This window comes from Phyllobates terribilis, unplaced genomic scaffold, assembly GCF_046119375.1.
Source record: "Phyllobates terribilis strain yellow unplaced genomic scaffold, ASM4611937v1 Scaffold_7__3_contigs__length_470593459, whole genome shotgun sequence".
NCBI lineage: Eukaryota > Metazoa > Chordata > Amphibia > Anura > Dendrobatidae > Phyllobates > Phyllobates terribilis.
In genome coordinates this window covers 387,602,491-387,629,617 of record NW_027362767.1, presented here as the reverse complement: position 1 = coordinate 387,629,617, position 27,127 = coordinate 387,602,491, and the positions used below count along the sequence as shown (strand labels likewise).

The 27,127-nt window shown below is 46.7% G+C and overlaps 1 pseudogene; it reads left to right on the top strand.

Annotated features, from left to right (window-relative positions):
- Positions 1 to 1,849: 1,849 nt before the first annotated feature.
- Positions 1,850 to 27,127, top strand: part of LOC141154942 (cytochrome P450 2F2-like) — a 53,682-nt pseudogene continuing 28,404 nt past the window's right edge.

The following is a 27,127-nucleotide window of genomic DNA, read 5'->3' as shown; positions in this document are numbered from 1 at the left end:
ATGTCAATCAAATATTTGGAGTCCTTGGATAATCTCTCTCTGTTTCTGTCTCTTTATATGTCCCTCCCGGTTTGTTTGTTTCTGTCTCTCTGTCTCTCTCCCCTCTTTCTCTTTGTACTCTGTCTCTCTGTCTTTCTCTGTCTCTGTCTTTCTCTGTCTCTCTTTTTCTCTCTCTCTGTAACTCTTTCTCTTTAACTTTTTGTCTCTCTCTTTCCATGTGTCTCTCTTTCTGTCTCTCTCTGTCTCTCTGTCTCTTTCCTCTTTCTCTCTCTGTCTGTCTCTCTGTATGTCTCTCTGTCTCTCTCTCTGTCTCTCTCTGTCTCGCTTTCTCTCATTCTCTGACTCTCTCTGTTGCTCTCTCTCTTTCTGTCTAGCTCTCTCTGTCTCTCATACGATAACAGTCCTGAAAGAAGAGTCAGATATGAAATTTATGTCTTATTTATTTTTGAAAAAAATTGGCATCTTGTCTGAACATTTTTGGTTCTCGGAAGACTCTGAGAGCTACTTAAAGGGGTTTCTGACAGCGCATACATGCTGCCCGATCTGTGAGCACCATGTATCAGACACTGACTCCATGATTTCAGCCAGATATGTTTGACTCTGAAATGTTACAGCTTTTCAGAAAAAAATATACTTTAACAGCTGCTGGGACTCAGCTGCACGGGAGACTAGTCAGATAGGTGGGTCCCCGCAGATTCTCCATGCTTGCTGCTCTGGAGTGACTGATCTCTCCCTATGTATGCCTGCATTGAGAATCCAGGGAAGCGGGCAGGGAGAAGCCACCTATCCAACTAGTCACCCTTGCGGGTTGGTGCTATTTTCTATTAAACGTTGCAGAGTTTTAGAGTCAAACTTGCCTGGCTGAAATCATACAGCCGGTATCTGATAAATGCTTCTGTAGCACCCTGAGGATTCGGCTGCTACAGGGGTATTGCACCTCAACCCAGAGGTGTGATATTCCACTCCCGGGTAAGGATGGAGTGTGGAACTGAGCTCGGTAGGCTGCATGCACTACATACATCCCATTTCCGAGGAACAGGCCGACGGTACTCCCACTTAGAAATGTGCAGGTACGACCGAGTCTGTTCCTGGCTGGAGTGGGAGGGGGGTGGTACATCCCAAGTAGTGTAGGGGCAGATAGGGGGAGCAGCCTGGGTAAAGATAGGAGCTCATTGGGTGCTGGTCACCTGAGCTCACACATAGAGGGTGTATATAAGGTGGGCACCATCAGAGAACAGGGTCAGTCAGCCACAGTCAGTCAGTCTGTGAGGAGCCAGAGGAAGAGGAGCAGAGAAGCCCTAGAGAGAGAGAGAGAGGAGAAAGAAGGAAAGACCCAGAGAGGGGACAAAGAGAGGACTCTGAGAACCCAAATTCAATCCCCGGGTGAAGAGTCGGCATCAGGGTACCGGAACCCAAGCTGGTGGGGGCAAAAACACACCCCAGCCAGAGACCGGAGGCCGTGGGCAGCGTCTGCCACGGCCACCCACCACATCCACCACGAAGGCATACCACGTGGAGGGTCAGGGAACCCAAGGCCAAGGGTCTCCCAACAGAAGGCCCGAGGGAGCTGGACCTGGGTGGATCAATAGTGGGGACGGCCAGAGAAAGGACAGAAGGAGAGCTCAGGGTCACGCTCCGGACTCGCTTGGGGGTTGGCTGGATCCAGGACCTGGTGGACGCAGCACGGCTCGGGAGGTCACTTGAAGCTGGAGTGACCGGAACATCAGCAGTGAGTAAATACCCTAAACTGCACAACCCGACTCTGTCTTCCTTTCACATCTATGCTGCACCACCACAACCCCCATCCTCTGCACCTGACCCCCTGAGGCTATACCCCACCCGTTGGGGGTTATACCACCAAAAGCTGCACCTACACCATCAGCCTCAGCGGACCCTGCTGCAGCGGCGGCCATAGTGACCGCAATACAACGGGTGGCGTAGTCGACAATAAAGAACTTTATAACATCTGTAGGACTGCCACATACAACTGAGTTTGACACCCTGGGCACGGACCGGGTCACAGCCACTCGGAAGACTACAACTCCCATCTGATCCGGCTCCGGATATTCCCCCTAAAGAATATGGCCCAGGGGGCGCGTCACTTCCAATAGATCCGGAAACCTGTATCCGCTGTCAGGTTCCTTTTATAGCTATTAGCTAACTATTGTGGGACTAAAGAGTATTCGAAAAACAAAGGAGTCAATATTCACATGCTACCGTCTAAAGTGATTGTCATTTTACTTACCCTGATGTCACTGCTTTCTTTGTATTGCTATTGGAAAGATTTTGTGTGAGTATATTTATGGAGGTGAGATGATGATATCACTATATGATACAATGATATAAAAAATAGGGGGTCATGGTCGATAAAATAAGACTCCCTTGTTTCCAAATTTTAGACAGTTTAATCATAAGTTTATCCTGCATTAAACCTGCAGATGGCAGGATAAAGTTGCCATATACAGCCTGTATAATGCTGCCATATAGTGCCAAAAATACTGTATTCAATACCTAAATATAAAGTTATAAAGATAATAATGGCTCTATGGATGCCACATAACCCTGCAATTCAAATTAATACTGTATAAAATGATACAATGCTATATAACACCAGGTGGTTTTAGTCTGCTCCTGGAAATCTCCTTCTCAGTGGCCTTTAGTAAATGGTTGTCTTACAGAGTCTTGTTTTTCTATAAACAAGATTCTGTGAGTAGGGATGAACTTCAATCCAAATTTTGGTTCGGGTACCAGAACTTGACCCAAACTTGACCCCGGACCCGAACCCCATATAAGTCAATGGGGACGAGAACATTGGTGCAGTAAAATGGCCGTAAAGTGGTCGAAGTAAGGGCTAGGGGGCTGCAAAAGGAAGCAAAATGGGGCTAAGAGCCGGAAAATTGCCCTGCAAACAAATGTGGATAGGAAATTGACTTAAAGTAACATATAATAATGGAAAAAAAATAACAGTTTTGAACCAGGAGGCAGAGGTCCAAGTGGAGTAGAGCAGTGTTTTGCATGTGTAGTTTACTTTACTTGTTAATAAATAAATAAATGGAAAAAACGACGCAGGGTCCCCCTATTTTTAATAACCAGACAAGAGAAAGCAGACAGCTGTGAGCTGTGAGCTGGTCTTATTCTGGGAAGGGGCCAATATTCATGGATCTTCCCAGCCTATTAATATCATCCCCGGGATGTTTTCTTTGCCTTTGCTGGTTATTAACAATGGGGGAACCCTAAAAAATGACTTGGGTTCCACCCTATTTTTAATAACCAGCTAAGGCAAGGCATTACTAAATGGCTCAAAGAGGGAAAGTGGCAGGGAGTTTTTTCCAAATAAAGATTTTTTTGTGTGTGTTTATTTCTTTTGATTACTGTGCTAGTAATGGGGGTGTCTGACAAATGTCTCTCCATACCTAACCCATGGGCTTGATGTTAGTGACAGGAATCAGCCCATTCTTTGGGCACTCCATTTTTGGCCAAGAAGTATGTCAAAGCTCTGAGATACCTTACCTAGGCATGTATCTATTTGGTGACGGTAAAGCTCCTGACAGGTTCACTTAAGCACATTTAACATTGGGCATGTGACACAAGTTATTGTTTCTCTCCATGCCTAGGAGACTAATCTCTTCGCCTCGCCTTGACTGTCTTGTCTTAACTTATCAGTAATAAAACTTTTCTTGACCTTGTCTTGTCCCTAAATTAAGATTTTCGAACAAAACATAATGGGCAATGAAAGTGACTCAAGTATTTTATATGGCTGACTTTTTTGATGATTTGGTGATAACTTGGGTTGCTAAGCATATTAAACATGCTAGATATGAATTTCTATCCACAGGATGGATTTCTGCTCACTAGTTATCGTCCTCTTGGTGATTCTCATAACCAGTGTGTTGTTTGACTATACAAAGATATTGTTGGAGAAGTCCAAGCTGCCTCCGGGACCAACTCCTCTTCCAATCATCGGCACTCTTCACCTAATGAACCTTGATGATGTCGTGAATTCCCTCCTGGAGGTGAGTAAAGCCAGAAAGAAAGTGCTGGATAAATATGAATGAAGGCTGCTCTTTTCTTATGATCAAATTTGAATAGAGTGGAGCTCGCATGTTTCATTGATGCAACATTTCAGCTGTTTGACTCTTTTTCCAGCGAACACTCTCACGTAAAGTTGGCTTTGAACTTTACAACGATGTCGGGCTAATTCCTATTCATTTTCTAATTTCATGGTCCAATCACTGTTTATTATAACATAAAAATACCATTCTGACAAAATCCAGGAGTAAATCAGGTTCACGTAAACTATTTTGTGATGGAGTCTGTTTGTACAGCAGATTGAGTACATAAAAGTTAAGACAAACTTCAGTTAAGTAGAGGAAACAATGGGAATTAAACAAATAAGAAAGAAATGACAACCAAGTAAGATGGCTCAAAATAGATTCTCCACCCTCTTACCAAAATGAAGGGCTGCTTAACAAATCTACATAATGGATGTATTTTCTCATATATATATATCAGTCATAGGTCTTGACCCAATTGAGGATCTTTTGATTAGAAATAGGAGCCTTACAGGCAGATGTGAGGCCATTAGTTCGGGATGAGAGATCTACATTCAGACTGGGTCCTGCAGCCGATATACAAAAGGGAAAATATGCCTGCTATATGGTCATGTGAATTTGCCCTGAACCTCACCGTTGTGTTCTGGACTGACATAACCTTTGCTGATTCCAAGATTCAAGTTGACCCTCTTGCGTTGGAGATACCACAAGGTTACCTAAGTTGCCTTATTATTATGAAAACTTCATTTGCAGGCAATGCTGCTTTATGTGATATTAGATGTTGTGTTCACCACTGCTGTGTACCTCCAGCCAGGTACAATATTCCTAGATAACTTCAAATCTCTACAGTTAGGTTATCACTGAAATGTGTGGGTGTTGTGACTGATTTGAGATTGAAATTTTGTCGACAATTATAGCATACACTGCATGAGTTAAGGGGAACCTGTCAGGTGATACATGCTTCCCAACCAGGGGTGGATTAAGAGTAGCAAGGGCCCCGGGCAGTTTAGAAGGCGCGGGCCCCCCCACCCCCCACACACACACCTGATGTATCACGTGACATGTCACATGATCCCCTGTGATAGATCATGTGATAGTTCACGTGAAATTAATTTGGCACAATATTAATTATAATAATTTTTTTTTAGGCTGTGTGCCCACTACGCGTTTTTTAAGCGTTTCCGCAGCGGCAATTCCGCTGCCGAAACGCTTAAAAAATGCTTGCTAGAAGGTCTGCCATGTTCCCCAATGATAATCCGCATGTGCTGTGCACATGCTGCGGAAATTTCCGCTGCGGATTATCATTGCGGAAAAATCCGCAGCACTAACAATTATTTTGCGGAAGCGCGGCGCTTTCGCCGCCATTGACTTGCATTGGAACGCATGTAATCCGCATCACTGCATATGTACATGCAGAATCCATGCGTTTCAATGTGCGGATGGTACCCGGGTTTGGAGAAGAGGAGACTCTCCTCTAGACCCGGGTACCATAGAACCTGTAATAAAAAGAATAAAATAAAAAATAAATATTATACTTACCTTCTGATGGCCCCCGGTGTCTTTATCCGATGCGTCCTGGCTGCCGGCAGCGCGCGATGGTCTGAAAAGGACCTGCCGTGACGTCATTTAGTCATGTGACGGGTCACGCGACCGCTGACGTCGGCAGGCCATCAGAAGGTAAGTATATATTTATTTTTTACCATTCTTTTACGGTCACACTATATAAATCCATGCCGGTTGCATGGATTTATAAAGTGTGACCAAGTTGTCAAGCACTTTTCCAAGTGATGCTAAAATCGCTTGGAAAGCGCTTGTCAACCCGCATGCGGAAATGCATGTGAAGAACGCTTCACATCCGCATGTCCCTGGCAGGAAAAGCGCATGTATAATCCGCATGCGTTTTTTCGGCTAGGGAGATGCAGAAACGCTCAAAAAAATCCGGAGCATTTCTGCATCGTGGGCACATAGCCTTACATTAATTGTATGACTCAATATTGAGCACACGTAGCCATCTATACACAGCAGGAGGCCGCACGGAGCCATCTATACACAGCAGGAGGCCGCATGTAGCCATCTATACATGGCAGGAGGCCGCACGTAGCCATCTATACACGGCAGGAAGCCGCACATAGCCATCTATACACAGCAGGAGGCCGCACGTAGCTATCTATACACAGCAGGAGGCCGCACGTAGCCATCTATACACGGCAGGAGGCCGCATGGAGCCATCTATACACGGCAGGAGGCCGCACGGAGCCATCTATACACGGCAGGAGGCCGCACGGAGCCATCTATACACGGCAGAAGGCAGCACGGAGCCATCTATACACGGCGGGAGGCCGCACGGAGCCATCTATACACGTCGGGAGGCCGCACGGAGCCATCTATACAAAGCGGGAGGCCGTACGGAGCCATCTATACACAGCGGGAGGCCGCACGGTGCCATTTATACACAGCGGGAGGCCGCACGGTGCCATCTATACACAGCGGGAGGCCGCACGGCGCCCCCCCCAGAGACACCGAGAGGCCGCACGTAGCCATCTATACACAGCGGGAGGCAGCACGTAACCATCTATACACAGCGGGAGGCCGCACGGAGCCATCTATACATGGCGGGAGGCCGCACGGAGCCATCTATACACGGCGGGAGGCCGCACGGAGCCATCTATACACGGCGGGAGGCCGCACGGAACCATCTATACATGGCGGGAGGCCGCACGGAGCCATCTATACACGGCGGGAGGCCGCACGGAACCATCTATACACGGCGGGAGGCCGCACGGAGCCATCTATACACGGCGGGAGGCCGCACGGAGCCATCTATACATGGCGGGAGGCCGCACGGAGCCATCTATACACGGCGGGAGGCCGCACGGAGCCATCTATACACGGCGGGAGGCCGCACGGAACCATCTATACACGGCGGGAGGCCGCACGGAGCCATCTATACACGGCAGGAGGCCGCATGGAGCCATCTATACACGGCAGGAGGCCGCACGGAGCCATCTATACACGGCAGGAGGCCGCACGGAGCCATCTATACACGGCAGAAGGCAGCACGGAGCCATCTATACACGGCAGTAGGCCGCACGGAGCCATCTATACACGGCGGGAGGCCGCACGGAGCCATCTATACACGGCGGGAGGCCGCACGGAGCCATCTATACAAAGCGGGAGGCCGTACGGAGCCATCTATACACAGCGGGAGGCCGCACGGTGCCATCTATACACAGCGGGAGGCCGCACGGTGCCATCTATACACAGCGGGAGGCCGCACGGCGCCCCCCCCAGAGACAGCGAGAGGCCGCACGTAGCCATCTATACACAGCGGGAGACAGCACGTAACCATCTATACACAGCGGGAGGCCGCACGGAGCCATCTATACACGGCGGGAGGCCGCACGGAGCCATCTATACACGGCGGGAGGTCGCACGGAGCCATCTATACACGGCGGGAGGCCGCACGGAACCATCTATACACGGCGGGAGGCCGCACGGAGCCATCTATACACGGCGGGAGGCCGCACGGAACCATCTATACATGGCGAGAGGCCGCACGGAGCCATCTATACACGGCGGGAGGCCGCACGGAGCCATCTATACACGGCGGGAGGCCGCACGGAGCCATCTATACACGGCGGGAGGCCGCACGGAACCATCTATACATGGCGGGAGGCAGCACGGAGCCATCTATACACGGCGGGAGGCCGCATGGAGCCATCTATACATGGCGGGAGGCCGCACGGAGCCATCTATACACGGCGGGAGGCCGCACGGAGCCATCTATACACAGCGTGAGGCCGCACGGAGCCATCTATACACAGCGGGAGGCCGCTCGGAGCCATCTATACACAGCGGGAGGCAGCACGGAGCCATCTAGACACAGCGGGAGGCCGCACTGTGCCATCTATACACACCAGGGAGCCCGCACGGAGCCATCTAGACACAGCGGGAGGCCGCTCTGTGCCATCTATACACAGCAGGGAGCGGCACGGTGCCATCTATACACGGTGGGAGGCCGCACGGCCCCCCCTCCAGAGACAGCAGGAGGCCGCACGGCGCCATTTATACTCAGCAGGAGGCCGCACGCAGTCACGCACACAAACATATACAGACATATACATACATGCATAAACACATTTGAAACACAAAAATACATATAAACAGACATCACACAATGATATCTGCCTGCACACACATACACACACTCACTCACTCTCACACATACACGCTCTCTCACACACACACACACACACACACTCACCATCCCCCGGCTCGGCTCCAGTCCTCCTGGCTCCTGCTCCTCTCCGGTGATAAGTAGCAGTGCAGGCCGGGCGCGCACTGCGTGACGTCACAGCTAGGAGACACGGGCGCGCACAGGGCCGTGTCTCCTAGCAGTGACGCGGCCGGGCCAGCACACAGGGAAGTTAACTGCTGCAGTGCTGGCCCGGCCGAAGAAGAAGCAGCGGCCGCGCACCGCTGCTGGGGGAGCGGTCCGGGCCCCCCCCGCCGCGCCATTGTCTGCCGGTATATGCCGCGGGGCCCCACATATAATGAGGGCAATCCGGCCATAGCCCCCCCGGAGCCCCGGGCCCCCTGGAGACCCGAGGCCCCGGGCAGTAGCCCGGATTGCCCTCATTATAATCCGCCTATGTTCTTAACCCATTTGCAGCATGTATCAGCCCTCGGCTATAAGATATACACTACCGTTCAAAAGTTTGGGGTCATTTAGAAATTTCATTATTTTTGAAAGAAAAGCGCATTTTTTTTCAATGAAGCTAACATTAAATGAATCAGAAATACACTCTATACATTGTTAATGTGGTAAATGATTATTCTAGCTGCAAACGTCTTGTTTTTATTGCAATATCTACATAGGTGTATGGAGGCCCATTTCCAACAACCACCACTCCAGTGTTTTAATGGTACATTGTGTTTGCTAACTGTGTAAGAAGGCTACCGGATGTTTAGAATACCCTTGCACAAGTATATTAGCCCAGCTGAAAACGGTTTGGCTGATTTGAGAAGCTATAAAATTAACCTTCCTTTGAGCTAGTTGAGAATCTGGAGCATTACATTTGTTTGTTCTATAAAACTCTCAAAATGGCCAGAAAAAGAGAACTTTCATGTGAAACTCGACCATCTATTCTTGTTCTTAGAAATGAAGGCTATTCCATGCAAGAAATTGCCAAGAAACTGAAGATTTCCTACAACGGTGTGTACTACTCCATTCAGATGAGAGAACAAACAGGCTCTAACCAGAGTAGAAAGAGAAGTGGAAGGCCCCGCTGCACAACTGAGCAACAAGACAAGTACATTAGAGTCTCTAGTTTGAGAAATCGACGCCTCACAGCAGGGCCGGCATCAGCACCCGACGTACCCGGGCAAGTGCCGGGGCCCTGGAAAATCAAGGGGGCCCACCGCCCACTCACTGTCGGGGCCTTGACCGCTTCCCCAGCACCTGTTAAGTGACGCAGGCGCTGCTTGATTGCCGGCACTCCCCCAGACATGGCCGCGCTCTGTGCAGCTGTGTCTGCTAGTAATGACACGGCAGGGTCGACGGCACTGCACCTTTAATTGTGCTTGTGTGTCGCCCCTGCCACGTCATTACTAGCAGACACAGCTGCACAGCGTGGCTATGTCTGGGGAAGTGCCGGCAATCAAACACCGTTGGAGGTCCTGCACAGATGGGGAGGGGGAGCGGCCGGGACCCGACCGCAAGTGGGTCCCTCTGATGGTCCAGGGCCATGATGTCTGTGACACGCTGGGGGCCCTGCACTGCCCCATACCTGAGGAGCTGCTGGACAGGACACAGGACCGGGGACAGGTGAGTGAGGCTTCCCCAATCCCCATATTAAAAATATTTGTAATGGGTCTGCGTGTGTGCATGTATGTGAATGTCAGTGTGTATGACTGTGTATATATATTTGTCTGTTTTATATATGTTTTTAAGAATTTGTGTAAAAATTTTGTGTATATCTGTATGTGTACATATCTGTGTACCATGTGTGCATGCATGCATATGCTGCATACCGTGTGTGCGTGTGCATGTCTGCGTACCGTGTCTACGTGAGCATGTCTGCGTACCGTGTGTGCATGCGCATGTCTGCGTACCGTGTGTGCGTGCGCATGTCTGCTTACCGTGTGTGGGTGAGCATGTCTGCGTACCGTGTGTGCGTGCGCATGTCTGCGTACCATGTGTGCGTGCGCATGTCTGCGTGCCGTGTGTGCGTGCGCATGTCTGCATATGTGAAGGATGAGGTGGCAGGCTGGGCCCTGTGTACTATATATATATTTCTCCGCCGTATCTGTGCATCATGAATCGTGTATGTGTTAAAAGGGCCCCCTGAGAGTCTTTCACCCGGGGCCCAGAAAAACCTGGAGCCGGCCCTGCCTGGAGCTCCTCAACTGGCAGCTTCATTAAATAGTACACGCAAAACGCCAGTGTCAACGTCTACAATGAAGAGACGACTCCGGGATGCTGGCCTTCAGGACAAAGTGGCAAAGAAAAAGCTATATCTGAGACTGGCTAATAAAAAGAAAAGATTAATATGGGCAAAAGAACACAGACATTGGACAGAGAAAGATTGGAAAAAAGTTTTATGGACAGACGAATCAAAGTTTGAGGTGTTTGGATCACACAGAAGAACTTTTGTGAGATGCAGAACAACTGAAAAGATGCTGGAAGAGTGCCTGACGCCATCTGTCAAGCATGGTGGAGGTAATGTGATGGTCTGGGGATGCTTTGGTACTGGTAAAGTGGGAGATTTGTACAAGGTAAATGGGATATTGAATAAGGAAGGCTATCACTTCATTTTGCAACACCATGCCATACCCTGTGGACAGCGCTTGATGGGAGCCAATTTCATCCTACAACAGGACAATGACCCCAAGCACACCTCCAAATTATGCATGAACTATTTAGGGAAGAAGCAGGCAGCTGGTATTCTATCTGTAATGGAGTGGCCAGTGCAGTCACCAGATCTCAACCCCATTGAGCTGTTGTGGGAGCAGCTTGACCGTATGATACCCAAAAAGTGCCCATCAAGCCAATCCAACTTGTGGGAGGGGCTTCAGAAAGCATGGGGGGGGAGTTCTCAAGATTACCTCAGCAAATTAACAGCTAGAATGCCAAAGGTCTACCATGCTGGAATTGCTGCAAAGGGAGCATTCTTTAACGAAAGCAAAGTTTTTATTCTTTCTATAATTATTCTTTCTAATAAAAATCATTATTTCTAACCTTGTCAATGTCTGGACTATATTTTGTAATCATTATGCAACTCATTTGATAAATAAAAGTACGAGTTTTCATGGAAAACACAAAATTGTCTGGGTGACCCCAAACTTTTGAATAGTAGTGTATATTTTACTTTGAAAAGCTGCGGCGTTTTGGAGTAAAGCATACTTTTTATAGCCGTTGGGGAACGAGCTATTGAGTATTCATACAGACGGATTCCCGGCAGCTTTTTTCCACCCACTGACAGTTACTGACAAGCCTCTTCCTACATGCGCGTATAGAAAGAGGCTTGTCAGTCAGTGTCAGCGGGCGGGGAGAAGCTGTTGGGGACCCGTCTGTATCACTAGTTAGCCTCCAAGGACTGAGCCGCATGGGTTTTAAAAGTATGTTTTACTCTGAAATTACAAAGTGTTTCAAAGTAAAACATACATAGCTGTGATCATACAGCCAGTGGCTGATACATGCAGTGAAAGGTTTGGGCATCATGAATCACCTGTCAGGTTTCCTTTAATGACATGAATAAATGTAAGTCATTTATGGGAAATGAGCCCTGGCTTGATAATACCCAGCAGGATGCCACTGGTGGTAGAGAGGTGTAAAGTGCAGTTCATTTAGTTGTGCTGTGTCCTTTCAGAGTTATTGCACTAAGTAGCTGATCACAACACTTGGTCATGGGGGCACATGGGAGAAACTTAAAGGGAATCTGTCACCCCTGGCACATTCTGATCTCTAATATGGGCATACAAGTGATAGAAATGCCGCTATACACCTCTAGAATTGTTTTTGGCCACCCATGGAACATAAAAAGTATAGTTTCAGATAGTAACTTGTCATGTTGAATAATGTCTCTGTCTTCTCCTAGTTGTCGAAAAAATATGGTGACATATTTACAGTATATGAGGGGACCCGACCAGTTATCATTCTTTGTAGCTATAAAGCCCTCAAAGAAACTTTCATTGACAAAGCAGAAGAGTTTAGTGGTCGAGCCTATTATCCTTCATTCCACGACTTTACCAAAGGAGATGGTGAGTATTGAGTCAGGGGAAGTTTACTCTTCTTTGATCTTAGTGTATTATTCATTGGCTCTCTCTTCACACTTGTTGTCTGTTTGGCTACTTTTCATATTGTGGTTCCAGGAGAATCAAATTGGAATATTGATGGATCTAGGCCACATATGTCAAACTCCGGCCCGAGAGTCAATTCTGGCCATTATACTCTATGTAGCACTATGTGGGGCCATTATACTGTATGGAGCACTATGTGGGGCCATTATACTGTATGGAGAACTTTGTGGGGCCATTATACTTTATAGAGCATGATGTGGGGCCATTATACTATATGGAGCACTATGTGGGGCCATTATACTGTATAGAGCACTATGTGAGCCCATTATACTGTATGGAGCACTATGTGGGCCCATTATACTGTATGTAGCACTATGCGGAGCCATTATACTGTATGCAGCACTATGTGGGGTCATTATACTGTATGTAGCACTATGTGGGGCCATTATACTATATAGAGCACTATGTGGGGCCATTGCACTCTATGGAGGTTGGCCCTCCAATTTGTCCAAGCTTTTAATTTTGGTCCTCTGTGTATTTTGAGTTTGACATTCCTGATCTAGACCAATAATCTACATTTGGAGGAGTGGTCTACTTTGAACAATATCGCTGACAAGCTGTTACCACATGGTCCTACTCAGTTCTAGTGTCACATCACAATGGGAAATTTAGTTTTACTCAATTCTAAATCGAATCAATAGGCTCTTCATGTAATTTAAATATTTAATGCATCTGCCTGTAAGGGTTGCATGGGTAAAGGTGCTGCAATATCAGACACCAGTGAAACAGGGTCCTTTGGGTGCATGTCAGGGAAATATTGAAAGTGTTCTTTCTCCCCCTGTCACAGCTAATAAGAAGTCTTTCCCCTTCACCCCTCCTTATCCACCACTTGTCAGTACAAGAGCTGTCTCCATGTAAATCTCAGCAAAAAAACCCAATTAGCACACTCATGAGTAAGGCCTTGTTCACAAATGCTGGCAAGATAGGTGCCACCAGCCTGCTTAAAATGTGAGTAGATTTCCCCTGGAAAAGGCAGGGAACAAATAGACACAGGCTTGTGATAAATCTACATATGCCTGTTGAAATTTCATTCCCAGGATTTCAAAGAGAGTTTAGCAAAAATCTCCAAACACTTCGGAGCCAAAAACTAAATATGGAATAACTAAAGTTCCATACATCCGATAATGATGGGACCCATATTTTTAGGGGCAAGGTTAGCTAGGGAACGAAAGGGATATTTTTTTGTTTCTGAAAACTCCTCCGTGGAGCTGTAGTGCAAAAACACCAGAATAACTGGTCACAAATACGCCATGCATGGTCCCTAAACGAAGGTAAAATCATGACAGAAAATTTGGCATAGTTTTCAAGCTTCTGTGATCAATGAGCGATAAGTTATTGCAGAAGTTAGCGTTTTTAACAAAAACATGAAGGGTGAAGCCCAGCCCCTGTGATGTCAGCACAAGGGGTGTGGGCAGGTCTCTCCCTTCAGCATAAAATAGTCTGCTGAGGTTGGAGTAGCACACATTGCCAGGGGGGTATAGATATTATAAGCAACGCGTCACGTTCGATAACATCCAAAGCAAATTGGGGAGTCCCTCCTCCACCTATGCTGATTCTTCCCTGCAAACCGTATAGAGTAAGTTTCTCTTTTAATCCTTATTATTTTGTGTAACTACTTATGTATTGTATGCCTCCTTTGTAAAATCTTATATATTTTTCTGAAACACTGCCTCCCTTTTGGATTAAATATAAAATGTAATAGTTCTTTTTCTTTTGTCCTGTAATTTCTCCCTCCCCTGAAGCCATATACACTAAGAGAACGCAGGTGTCCAGCCAGGTCTGTATTATATTTCAAATCTGGCCAGTGGTGGCAAACAATAATAATGATTGGGCTATCATGAAGCAGACAGTGACTGTACGGGGCATCTACACATATTCCATGCTTTGGAATCCAGAGGAGTGACGCCATACTCTCACTGGTCGCTTGCCGATACCTAAGTAGTGAGTAGTCTAGATTGTGTGCTTGCGATTCCGGATGAAATCCATGACATAGTGACAGGACGGTGAGATATTGCTTGATCTCCCCCGTGTCGTCTCTGTGGAATATGTGACAGGCAGAAGTAGTGCTGTTGCAGAGTCTGACAGTGACAAGTAATGCTGTTGCTTTAAAAGCATTCAGCAACTATTAGAAGGAACACAAGCACATGAAACAGGAAGTGTTGTGCTCCAGAAGCATCCAGCAACTAGAGGGGTTCACACAGCCACAGGAGAAGGGGCGTGTTTTAGCAGAGCCCCAGGGGAATTGTGGGGAAGTTGTTTACTGTCTGGCTGGAGCCGAAGAGAAAGGTGGTGTGTGGGTTCTGTATCTCACAGAAGTGCCCCTGCAAGTGAAAAGGATCCAAGTCAGGAGTGAACCTAAGCACAGGTCAGGTAGAGTTCCTGAACTAGCAGTGCAGAGTATTGTCAAGCAGAAAGATATGGACTGTAAGAAATGGTGTCACAGGGATCATCTCCCTCAGCAAACCTTCCCCCTCCTCCATATCACTGTGCTGTAAACAATGATGTGTTAATTAATGTGCCTTTGCATTAGAACTGTGCTGTCTTGTATTAGTGGGAAAACTGTGAACTGCTGTGCTGCTAAGGAAACTGTACTGTTTGTCACTGGAACCTGTTGCTGATAAGACTTAACTTGCACTGGCTGTGCGGCTTCTTATTAAATGCTACTGTTCTACCATTTATGAGGACTCTTGTCGAGTGTGTCTGGTCAGCAAGTGGAACAACCTACGTGTCTGTGCTTGAGGGTCAATACCCCTTTGTGCCTGAGAGAAGCTGCAGCACAAGGTCTATGGTCGCCCTGAGTAACGGTTCCCCCAGGTTTCCAAAGAATTCATGTAACCTGTCTCTCCCCTATCTGAACCTAGTGGCGTGCATGTAACAAATGCCTGATAGTGCATGTATTACGATTTGACTCCGGCATTCTTCACTCAGGCCACATACTATAGGATGGTATAGAAACCTCCAGCTTTTGCAGTAGACAAGGAAGATTTCAGTCCACTTTATATAAATAAAACAGTCTTTACTGGTGTAGCATATATAGAGTTGGTAGCAGATACAAATCTTAGTATCAAAATCTTCATCTGTTTTGTACAGAGGCACAGGCAGATTTATTACAAGTGGCGACATGAACTTTTCAAATACACGACATAAATAACTTGGTCTTCCCATCTGCATATTAACTTCTATCTTGTGCTATAACTCACTTCTGTAGTAGTAACTGTGTCCCAGCCTTGTTGGCTTCATTTTATTCCTATGCTTCCAGGATCAACTTACACAGTAGTTCTTTAGTCCCACTCATTCTAGCTATCTTGGCCCCCGTAACCCACAGCTCTATTTTTGGTTCAGGATGTACTCACTTAAGTTGCCTCCTTCCTGTAAGACTCACTTCTGAGTGCCAAGGCTCTTCTGGCTTTAATTCTGCCACTGGATCCAGTTACAGTTACTTAAAAACTTGCTACCTCAGCGATCTTCCTTTAACACACATCTTAGAAACTTGGCCTATGTCTTTCTCATCTCAGAACTATTCACTCACCTTGACTCACTGTACCCAGTAAGTAACCTTGCTTTACTCCTAAACATTAATCCCATCTGCAGGGCTGACTGACTGTTAACTGTTCCTTTCCCAATCTGCTTTAGCTCTAATGGGAGATATTACGTTAAATTCAGCATAAAACAGTCTTTAGCAATATTATATTTTGTAATAGCACATAGCAGTCTTCAGGGAGGGTTTCAGACAACTTCTCACTCCTTTACACAATCCGTCTCTTTAATGATTGCGGGTCTTGACAATCCAGGACCTGTAAAATATAAAAAATCACATGGCAACAACTCCTTGCTAGGAGGCTGGAATATGTGCTCCCATATCTAATACACCGCTATCAGGTGGGTTTTGTTAAGGGTAGGGAGGGAAAAGTTAACTCTAGTAAAATCATTCACGCCATTGCCCATTCTAGGAGAGGGGGCACCCCTTTGATCTACAGACGCCGAGAAGGAGTTCGACAGAGTGAGCTGGATGTTTTTAGCATATATTGTAGAAAAATTAGCTTTCCCTGAAGTTTTTGTAAATGCTATCTTCTCTTTATACTCCTCCCATTCGGCTAGAATACGGGTAAATGATACTCTTTCACGAAGTTTTATTATTCAAAATGGGACGAGGCAAGGTTTCCCCCTCTCGCCTTCCCTCTTTATACTTCTCATGGAAATACTTGTCCAAGTAATTAGACAGGACCCAGATATTCAGGGAATTAAAATTAAAAATACCGAACTATTGATGGCAGTTTTTGCAGATGATCTGCTCATCATGCTTTCCAATCCAATTAAAGCATTCCCCAAACTCATGTCTATTTTTGAACAATTTGGAGAGCTCTCTAATTTTAAAATTAACTACGAGAAATCGGAAGCATTAAACATTTCCACCCCGACATCTGATGTTGAATTTCTACAGAGTTCTACCCCCTTTAATTGGCCACACGGCTGTATCAAATATTTAGGCATCCAGATCACTAATAACCCAGATCTTTTATATGAGAAAATTAGATCCCTCCTTAAAACTTATGACAACCCACTGTTATCTTGGTTTGGTAGGAAAAATGTAGTCAAAGCATAAATTCTCCCTAAAATCATCTACCACATAAATATGCTCCCCATATGCCTCCCTTTGTCTTTCTTTTCTTCCATAAAACAAGTACTAACTCAATACATATGGAAACATAAAAGACCTAGGCTCTCACACAAATTATTATCCCAACGAAACCATAGAGGTGGCATTGGATGTCCGGACATCCTAAGATATTATAAATCCATTCACATGCTCAGATGGCTAAAGATGGCCAATGCCTCCAAAAGAAGAGATACTACAGATATTGACTATTTTCTACTAGGTAACAACCCCCATAAGTTCATATGGGCAGATGTAATTCCTGTCTCTGAGATGTCGAGGAACACCATTACATCCACCTCTCTGGCTATTAAACGTAACCTAGTTCAGGAACTCCATGGAGACATTATCCCTATGTCTGATACCCCAATATCTACTACCCCATACTTTTTAGACCCCAAGTACACAGAACCTTATAACCTCTGGTCAGAGTTACCAAACTATTCTATTAAACAATTCCTTTCAAATGAGATTCCTATGCTAGACTCTTGGCCAATCGGTACCTCGACACGGCTCAAAAACTTCCTGCAATATAATCATGTCTCTCATATCTTCTCTCAGTTTTGAACTAGATTCTCTAACATTAGGAAGTGCTCTTGGATTGACATGTTAAGTAGACTTTCTTTCCCTTTTCCAAAGGTGTTTCGAAGATATATGACCATTTGACATTATGCCAGTTCTCTCAAAAACCCACTTTCATATATTCCTGGGAGAAGGAATTAAATATTACATTGTCCGAAGAGGACACTGACTCCATCCTTTCCAATTCACATGGCTTCTCAAGATTTATAACTTTACAAGAGAATTCATATAAAATTATTTCGCGTTGGTACAGAACCCCGGAAATATTATACCATTTTGGTCTGAGTGACTCTAACTTATGTTGGAGATGCAAACTAGCTGTGGGCAATATGACACATATCTTTTGGTCATGCTCGAAGGTTAGACCATTTTGGGAAAAAGTAGAAGTGACCTTAAAAAAACTAGGCCTGATAAGACACTCATTAACCCCTAAAGAAATCCTATTATCCTGCCCAACAGATAACTATAAGCCAAAAAAACATAACTTGATCCCCCTGTTGTTGGGTTCAGCAATACAACTGATGTCTCTACATTGGAAGCAGGAATCTCCCCCCACTCACTCCGAATAGATAAATAAGGTAAACATGATAAGACGTTTAGAGGAACTCACCAGTTGGGAAACCTATAGTCACCCCAAATTTTCTAAAGTTTGGAGCCAATGGAGTCAGGAGGTTTAATTTTTTCTTTGCCCCCCCCCCACTCTGGAAAGCCATATCAATCTTCTGATGTGATATTCTTTCTATTCTTATTCCCTTCCCCCTTTTGATTACACCCATCCACTCCCCCCATCCTTCTGCGAATAAATTACTCCCTTGGTCGAGAGTGTTTATCAACCACTAACTTTATATGTCACTAATCTTCAAGAGACCTAATATTCCTATATAGGGTTATGACTGCAATTATTTTATTTTATATTCATATGTCTTTTACTCATATGTCTTGCCGCTCTTTATTCTTGTTTTTTATTTATTTATTTCTTTTTTTAGGTCTAATTTGTGGGCTACGAGCTTGTTTATGTTGTTGTCCTTTTCTATTTTTTTTCTGTTTTTTATGTTACTATGTCCTTTTAATGTATCAACACGACTTCTGTATTTTTGACCTTTGTGCAATGATTTACTTGTCGTGTAATTTAATTCTTTCGTGTTCTATACTTTATTCAGAATTAAATAATGTTAAAAAAAAATCACATGGCAACATATTTCTGCAACATTGTTGTTGTCTTTTCTTCTTTGGTTTATGGAAAGGCACAAAATATATAAAAATCAGTCCTTTACATGTCAAAACAAGACACAATCAGGCCAATAATTGGGTTCTTACTGAGGCAGACTCTCTCAAAGTAGATAATTCAGATCACATATTTTTATGTATGAAACAAAGCTAATGAACATAAAAGTTACATATGTTACCAAACCCAGAGTTTTAGCCAATCATATGTAACGTAAAATAATTTAAAATGATGATGCTGCAATTTATCCTGCTACTGCAATGAAATTTTCGAGTATGTATGGAGCTCTAAGAGCCCTTAAGGATTTTAATATGGAATTAACTATTTTATTATATTGCACAGATCTTGCGTTCAGTAATGGTGAAAAGTGGAAGGAGATGAGACGTTTTTCCTTGCTAACATTGGGTAATTTTGGAGTTGGAAAACGAAGCTTTGAGGAGAGGATAAGAGAGGAGGCTATGTATCTGACTGAGGTGCTGAGAAAGGCTAATGGTAAAGTTTCACGTTATCAACATACTTCATATATTTGTTTCCCTTTACATTTTTGTATTTTCAATATATGATTGTGACGCGCCCCCTGGGCCTGTGTTGTGCAGGGGATACCCGGAGCCGGATCGCTGGGGGTTGTAGTCTCCGTGGCGCTGACCTGGTCCATGCCCAGGGTGGTCAATTCAGTGGCAGTCTTAATGTTGTAACAAGTGTCCGACTACGCCACCCGTGGATTGCGGTCAGTGGGGACCGCCGCTGCGCTGCAGACAGCTGAGGCTGATGTTGTATGCGCAGCCAAGTATGGGGTTACTCCCCACGGGAGAAGTATTGCCTCAGGGCAGCTAGTGTGGATGATGGGAGTAATGGTGTGAGCGTCCCAGTCCTAATGGTGCTGGTGCGGCGATGAAACACAGAGACTTGTAATTGCAGTTTCCAATGCTTTACTCACAGTTGTTACTCGGTCAATCCTACAGGCGATGACGGCCCAAGCCGTGCTGCGTCCACCAGGTGAGGGACTCGGTCAACTCCCAGGCAATTCCAGAGCGTGGCTCAGGGCTCACTTCTCTACCTTTCTCTGGCCGTCCCCACCAGTGACCCACCTTTGTCCAGCTTCCTCGGGCCTTCTGTTGGCGAAACCTATCTCCGGTTTCCCTGACCCTATGCGGTATGCTTTCCTGGTGGATGTAGTGAGGGGTCGCACCAAGATGTGGTCACAACCTCCGGTCTTTGGCTGAGGAATCTGTTGCCTCCACCAATTTGGGTTCCGGTACCCTGTTCTGCCAACCCGTCACCCGCAGTCGCCTGGGTCCTTAGGGTTCCCTCTGTCCTCGTGTCTCTGGGCCTTTCTCTGTGTTCCAGTTCCTTGCTTCCTTTCTTACTTCCCTTGCTGTTCCTTCTCCTCTCTCTCTCTCTCAGGCTCCGGCCTCCTGACAAGGCCTGCCCGTGGAGCAGAGCCCATGCAGCAGCTCTGCTCCCTGTCACTTCTCCTCAGACTGCACTCTGATCTAAGATGGTGCCCACCTTATATACCTCCTCCTAACACCCGAGCCCAGGTGACTAGCAACCAATGGGCTCCTACCTATGCCCAGAGACCCACCCCTATCTGCTCCTACACCACTGGGTGTACTTTCCCCTCCCCACTCCAGCCAGGGACAGATGCTGTCGTGCCTGCACTTCTGTCTCGTGGGAGCACCGTTGAGCTGTCCCTCGGAAATGGGGTGTGTGTGGTGCATGCAGCCTACCGAGTCCTGGTCCACACTCCATCCTTACCCGGGAGTGGAATATCACACCTCTGGTTTGAGGTGCAATACCCCTGTAGCAGCCGAGCCCTCGGGGTGCAACAATTGGAGAATAGAATCAAGGCTAAGTCTGTTTTTGAATTGTACCCGGTATGGTGGCTGCTTTTGGCACTAACCCCATTTTGATTTACTGCCGTGCAGTTTACAAGTTCCTATATTAAACAGTGTCCATTTATACAGAATATATAGCAAAGTGCCCAATAACAGAACCATTCATTGGTCAAATACCACCTATATATATTTGCTTAAACACCAATGATTTACAGTGGCGCCACCACCATACCAGAAAAGTGCCTAATAGCAGTGCCCCACAAAAAAATGTCACCACACACTACTTAAATAACACCAACATACAGTGATCAAATAACAGAATAACAGCTTCATACATAAATTAAGTAAGAGGAATGATAAATAACAACTAGTGATAAGCGAGCATACTCGCAAGTACTCGGTACTCGCCCGAGCATTTCAGTACTCGAGATGCTCGGAGCTCGCCGAGTACTTGCAAGATGCTCGGGCGGATGCTCGGGTCCCTTACCTGCATGTTTGGCGCTCTTTAGAGCGCCAATCAACATGCAGGGATTGCTTGCCACTCATTGTAATTCCGCAGCATGGTGGTTGTGGCATTACAGTGATTGGCTGGCCACACTGCGTCATCAGGTCTATATCAGACCTGGTGCCGCTGTGCTCGTCAGTCTACTCTGCAATCAGGCAGTGTAGGGAGAGGTGCTGCTGAGCTAGGGAGAGATTACACATATCCATCTTAACAAACAGTCCTTCTGAGGACTAATCCATCTGCAGAGATATCAGGCAGGCAGGGTATATAGGCAGGCAGGCAGTGTATATAGCAGACTGCAGTGCATATAGCACAAGAGGCTCCATTCCAGTTCTTCCTTCTGCTGCTGTTAGATATTTCTATACAAAGGCCCACGTCTCAGGGGCCAGGAATACTTTTTTTTTGGATCTTAATCCTCATTATTTGCTTAAAAAGCAATCCAAAGAACACCATTTTTCTGCACCATTTGCTTGTTGGTACTGCAGAATACAGCCAAGTCCTTTCCATATTACAGCGCTAGAAATCCAGCTATTTAAAACTGTGTTTTCTCCGTCACACGGATCACATATACGTTGTCAGAAAATACTCCCATTTTTGGCCTCCATTCCAATTTTTTTTCACTGTACCAGCGAAGTTTTTGACACTGGTTTGCTGTTCAAACTAGTTACCTACAGGCCAAGTATTTAAAACTATGTTTTCTCCGTCACATGGATCACATATATACATTGTCAGAAAATACTGTCATATCTGGCCTCCATTAAAAATTTCTTTCAGAGTGTCAGTGAAGCAATTCACACCAGTTTGCTGTTCAAACTACTTACCTACAAGCCAGGTATTTAAAACTCTGTTTTCTTCGTCACACGGATCACATATACGTTGTCAGGAAATACTGCCATTTCTGGCCTCCATTAAAAATTTCTTTCAGTGTGTCAGTGAAGCAATTCACACCAGTTTGCTGTTCAAACTGCTTACCTTCAGGCCAGGTATTTAAAACTCTGTTTTCTCCGTCACACGGATCACATATAAGTTTGCTCCAAATTCAGTCATTTGTAGTGAGCGTGGAAGATACTGTCCTCCATTTAAAATGGGCAAGGCACGTGGCAAGGGACGGGGAACTGGACGTGATGGTGATGTTGCATGCAGAGGCCGAGGACAAGGCCGTAGGCAAGCTGAAATTGTGCCACAACAAACACCCACATCTTCTCGCCCGACCTTCCTGTCCCAATTCCTAGGGGACCGCAGCACACTACTATTGAACCCAGAGCAGTGTCAAAAGGTTGTTGGTTGGACAGCAGATAATGCTTCCAGTCACTTAGCCACCACCACCACCACCCTGTCTTCCACGTGGTCAAGTCTCAGTAGCCGTGAGTCTGGACTGCATATTCCTCACCCTGATCCTCCTTCCTCCCACCATGCCGAGTGCCCCGAGACAACTGATCCCACTCTTGGACACTCTGAAGAGATGCTCACTTTTCCATTTATAGATTCGGGCCTCTCGCCTGGTCCACTTGAAGCAGGGCAAGAGGACATCACATGTCGCGATGCCCAAATATTTGAGCAGCCACGGTCACACGAAGGCGACGGTGGGAAAGTGTCACAAGAGGTGGACGATGATGAGACACAATTGCCAGAAAGTCAGGAGGAGGACCAGGGTGTGGAAGTGAAAGACGAGGTGGTGGATGATATAGTAACTGACCCAACCTGGCAGGAGGACATGCAGAGCGAGGACAGCAGCACACAGGGGGAGGGAGGCAGAGCACCCCAACAGGCAGGAAGAAGCAGTGTGGTGGCCGCAGACAGAAGGCAGGCAACCGTTCCTCATAACACCAACATGAAGGAAGTTGCCAGTACAACTGTTAGGTCTTCCCGAGTCTGGTTGTTTTTTAAAGACCTGCCGATAACCCCAAAAAGGCCATTTTCACCACCTGCCAGGCCAGCATAAGCAGGGGTGGCAAAACAACCAACCTGACCACCGCAAGCATGATCAGGCACATGGCAGCAAAGCACCCGACTTTGTGGGCTGAACCCCAGGGTCCAGGAACAGTGTCTGCGGGTGTCACCATTGCTTCTTCCCCTGTTGTGCATGCAAGCCAATCCCCTGTCCATGGTGCATGCGAAGATGCCTCCTGTCTTGCACCTGTCGTTGCACACTCTCAAGTAGCAGCATCAGGAAGCGTGTCCATATTCTTGTCCCAGTGCAGCGTTCAATTGTCCATACCCCAGTCCTTGGAACGCAAGCGCAAATATGCAGCCAACGCCCCACACGTCACACTACTAAATTCACACATTTTTCACAACTGCTTGCGCTCGAAATGTTGCCTTTTAGGCTCGTGGAGACGGAAACATTCCGCAACCTAATGGCGGCGGCCATCTCTCGGTACTCGGTCCCCATCTGCCACTATTTCTCCGGGTGTGCCATCCCCGCATTACACAAGCACGTGTCGCAAAACATTAGCCGTGCCCTCAACAACGCAGTTACCGGGAAAGTCTACCTAACCACGGACACGTGGACAAGTGCTTGTGGGCTGGGATGGTACATCTCGCTGATGGCACACTGGGTTAATATAGTGGAAGCCGGGACCCAGTTGGATCATGGGATGGAACACGTCCTCCCGACGCCAAGGATTGCGGGCCCTAGGTCAATCAGGGTTGTCCCCATTGTCTACAGCTCCTGCACCTCATCTTCCTCAGTCTCCTCCTCCTCTTCAGCCTCCATCTCCAAAATGACCACATCAGTCACAAGCTGGAAGCACTGCAGCACGGCCTTGGCCAAGCGGCAACAGGCTGTGTTGAAGCTAATATGCTTAAGTGACAAACCGCACAATGCTGAAGAGTTGTGGACAGCTCTGAAAGAGCAGGCAGATCTGTGGCTTACACCGCTGAACCTACAGCCAGGCATAGTCGTGTGTGACAAGGGCCGGAACCTGGTGGCGGCTCTGAGGCGAGGCGAGCTCACACACGTACCATGCCTGGCCCATGTGCTTAACCTCGTGGTTCAGCAGTTTCTCAAATCCTACCCAGAGCTGCCAGATCTGCTTGTTAAAGTACGCCCATTTTAGAGAATCACCTACAGCTTCCGCCGCCCTTGCCATGTTTCAGCAGCGTTTGCAGCTTCCGGCTCACAGACTGGTGTGTGATGTCCCCACGCGTTGGAACTCTACACTGCAGATATTGAGAAGGATTTGTGAGCAGAAGAGGGCAGTTGTTGAGCACCAGCATCAACAAGGCCGTCAGTATTGAGTTCAGACTCCACACATAAGACCTCAGGAGTGGACATGGAAGTCAGACATATGTACCATCCTCCAAAACTTGGAGGACTCCACCAAGATGGTGAGCGGCGATGACGCCACAATTAGCGTCTCCATTCCGCTTCTCTGTCTTCTGAAACGCTCTCTGCTCACAATCAAAGAGGATGCATTACAGACAGAGCACGATGAGATGGAGCAAGGAACCATACATGGTGATTACACACAGCCCAGCCTCATCTCATCCCAACATGGATTGGGTGAGGAAGAGGAGGAGGAGGAGGAAGGACAGGAGCTAGTTTCAGCGTGGATGGCCAGAGGACAGGGAGGAGGAGGAGGAGAGCATGATCAGTCATCCTCTTGGTGAGGACACGGAAGTCTTGCCTGTTAGTAGTCTGGCACGCATAGCTGAGTTTATGTTACGCTGCCTTTCCCATGACCCTCGCGTTGTCAAAATTTTGGGTGACAGTCATTATTGGTTGGTGACACTTCTAGACCGATGCTACAAGGAAAACTTTATATCTTTTATTTCTGAGGTGGACAGGTCTACAAAAATGGGGCTGTACCAGAAGGCCCTTGTTGCGGAACTATTAAAAAAATTCCCATCTGAAAATGCTGGCGGCAGAGGTCACACTTCGTTGGACAACCAAGGAGTACAGGCGAGAGAGTCACAACTTCAATCCAGCAGAGGCAGGGGAACACTGTCAAAGTTATGGGAGAGTTTTCTTAGCCCCTCCCATCGCATAGGCCCTGAGGTGCGGGTTACTAACAAAAGGAGTGCAAAGTTTGGGAAGATGCTCAGGGAGTACCTTGCCGACCGTACCAACATCCTCCGTGATTCCTCTGTGCCTTATAATTATTGGGTATCCAAGCTGGATACGTGGAATGAACTGGCTCTCTGTGCTTTGGAGGTCCTAGCCTGCCATGCTGCCAGCATTTTATCAGAGCAGGTTTTTAGTGCCGCTGGTGGAATTATAAATGATAAGAGCATCCGCCTGTCAACTGAAAATGCTGACAGGCTGACTCTTATAAAAATTAACAAGGGCTGGATTGGGCCAGACTACTCAACACCACCGAATGATAGCAGCGTAACATAAACTCAAATCCAGTGACTTTTCTTGGGAGGTGTATTCCCATGCACCTTTTCACACCCAGACATGGGTATATGCTTCCTGATTTTGGCTATTTGCTCTTGTCCGCCTCCTTCTCCTCATCTTCCACCACCATATCACCAGGGTAACCGTGGTGCGTGATGCAACACCCACATAATTTTTTTAAAGGGTGTTTATGATGCCCGTAAAAAAAATATTTATACAGTATGTTCATGTATACCCACCAGGGGTAAATGTTTGTCAGCCCATACACTTAGTGCATGGGCATTACAAGTATAGGAGGCCCACTCCTTTCTAATGAGAACATTTTTTTATGAGGCCCTCCTCCATGTCTCTTCCAAGGGGCATTGGAGTGTCTCCCAATTTTTGGCAGCCCTTGCATTCACTGCATAGGCCAACACTATGGGAGACCCACTTCTTGATAATGGGAACATTGTTTTCAGGAGGCCCTCTTACCTCCACGTCTCTTCCAAGGGGCATTGGAGTGCCTCCAAATTTTTGGCAGCCCTTGCATTCACTGTATAGGCAAACACAATGGGAGACCTACTTCCTAATAAAGGGAATATTGTTTTCAGGAGGCCCTCCTCTAAGTCTCTTCAAAGGGGTATTGGGGTGCATCCAAATTTTCAAAGTGGTATTGGGGTGCGTCTAAATTTTGGGCAGCACTGGCACTCACTGCATACTCAATAACAGTATAGGAGACCCTCTCTTTAGTAATGGGAACAATAAAACATAGCCGGCTGATGGCTCTCTTTGAATAGTGAGGGCCGATTGCTGGCCCTTTAAGAATAGTAAAGGCCGTCTGATGGCCCTATAAAAATAGGCTTTGTGACTCTCAGAGTCCCTCCTTCATAAATGAAACACGATGTGTCTGATGATATCTCACACACTACTTGGCCAGATAAGGTTGTAAAATGTTAAAATGACATTTCCTGGTGAATGCATTTGTCACGGTTGAAAGCAATGCAAAAGTGAAAAAATGCATCAAAAACACTACGTGTGAACATAGCCCAAGGTGGGGAGGAGCATTTTTGTTTTTGGTTATTTATTTTGCTTTATATACAAGTCATTACCCTGGAAAGGATGTTCCTTAACCGCTTCCCGACCGCCCACTGTAGATAAACGTCTGCGCTGCCTGGGCTCTGTGCAGCGCGGACGTTTAAAAACGGTGGGTGGTCCCGCAGCGCTCAGGACCCCCAGGGTCTTGCAAGCGCTGCGGATGCGGTGCAGAGCGATAGCTCTGACAGGGAACATCATCGGGACCAGATTGGATGTTAACCCTTTGCTGTCTTCTATATGCCGCGATCTATAGTGATCGCGGCATATAGAAGACAGCAGAAGGAGAGGGGGTCGTCCACTTACCTCTCCGACGGCCCCTTTATACCTTCCAGGACCTGACGTTGCTATGGCAACTGGAGGTCACATGAACGCCTCCAGATCTGCCATATATGGTGTCCTGCCTGGCTCAGCCTGCAGCTGAAGCCTGGCAGGAGACTCTGACTGTGAAACAGTCAGCAAAGATCTCATGTAATGTAATACATGTCTATTACATT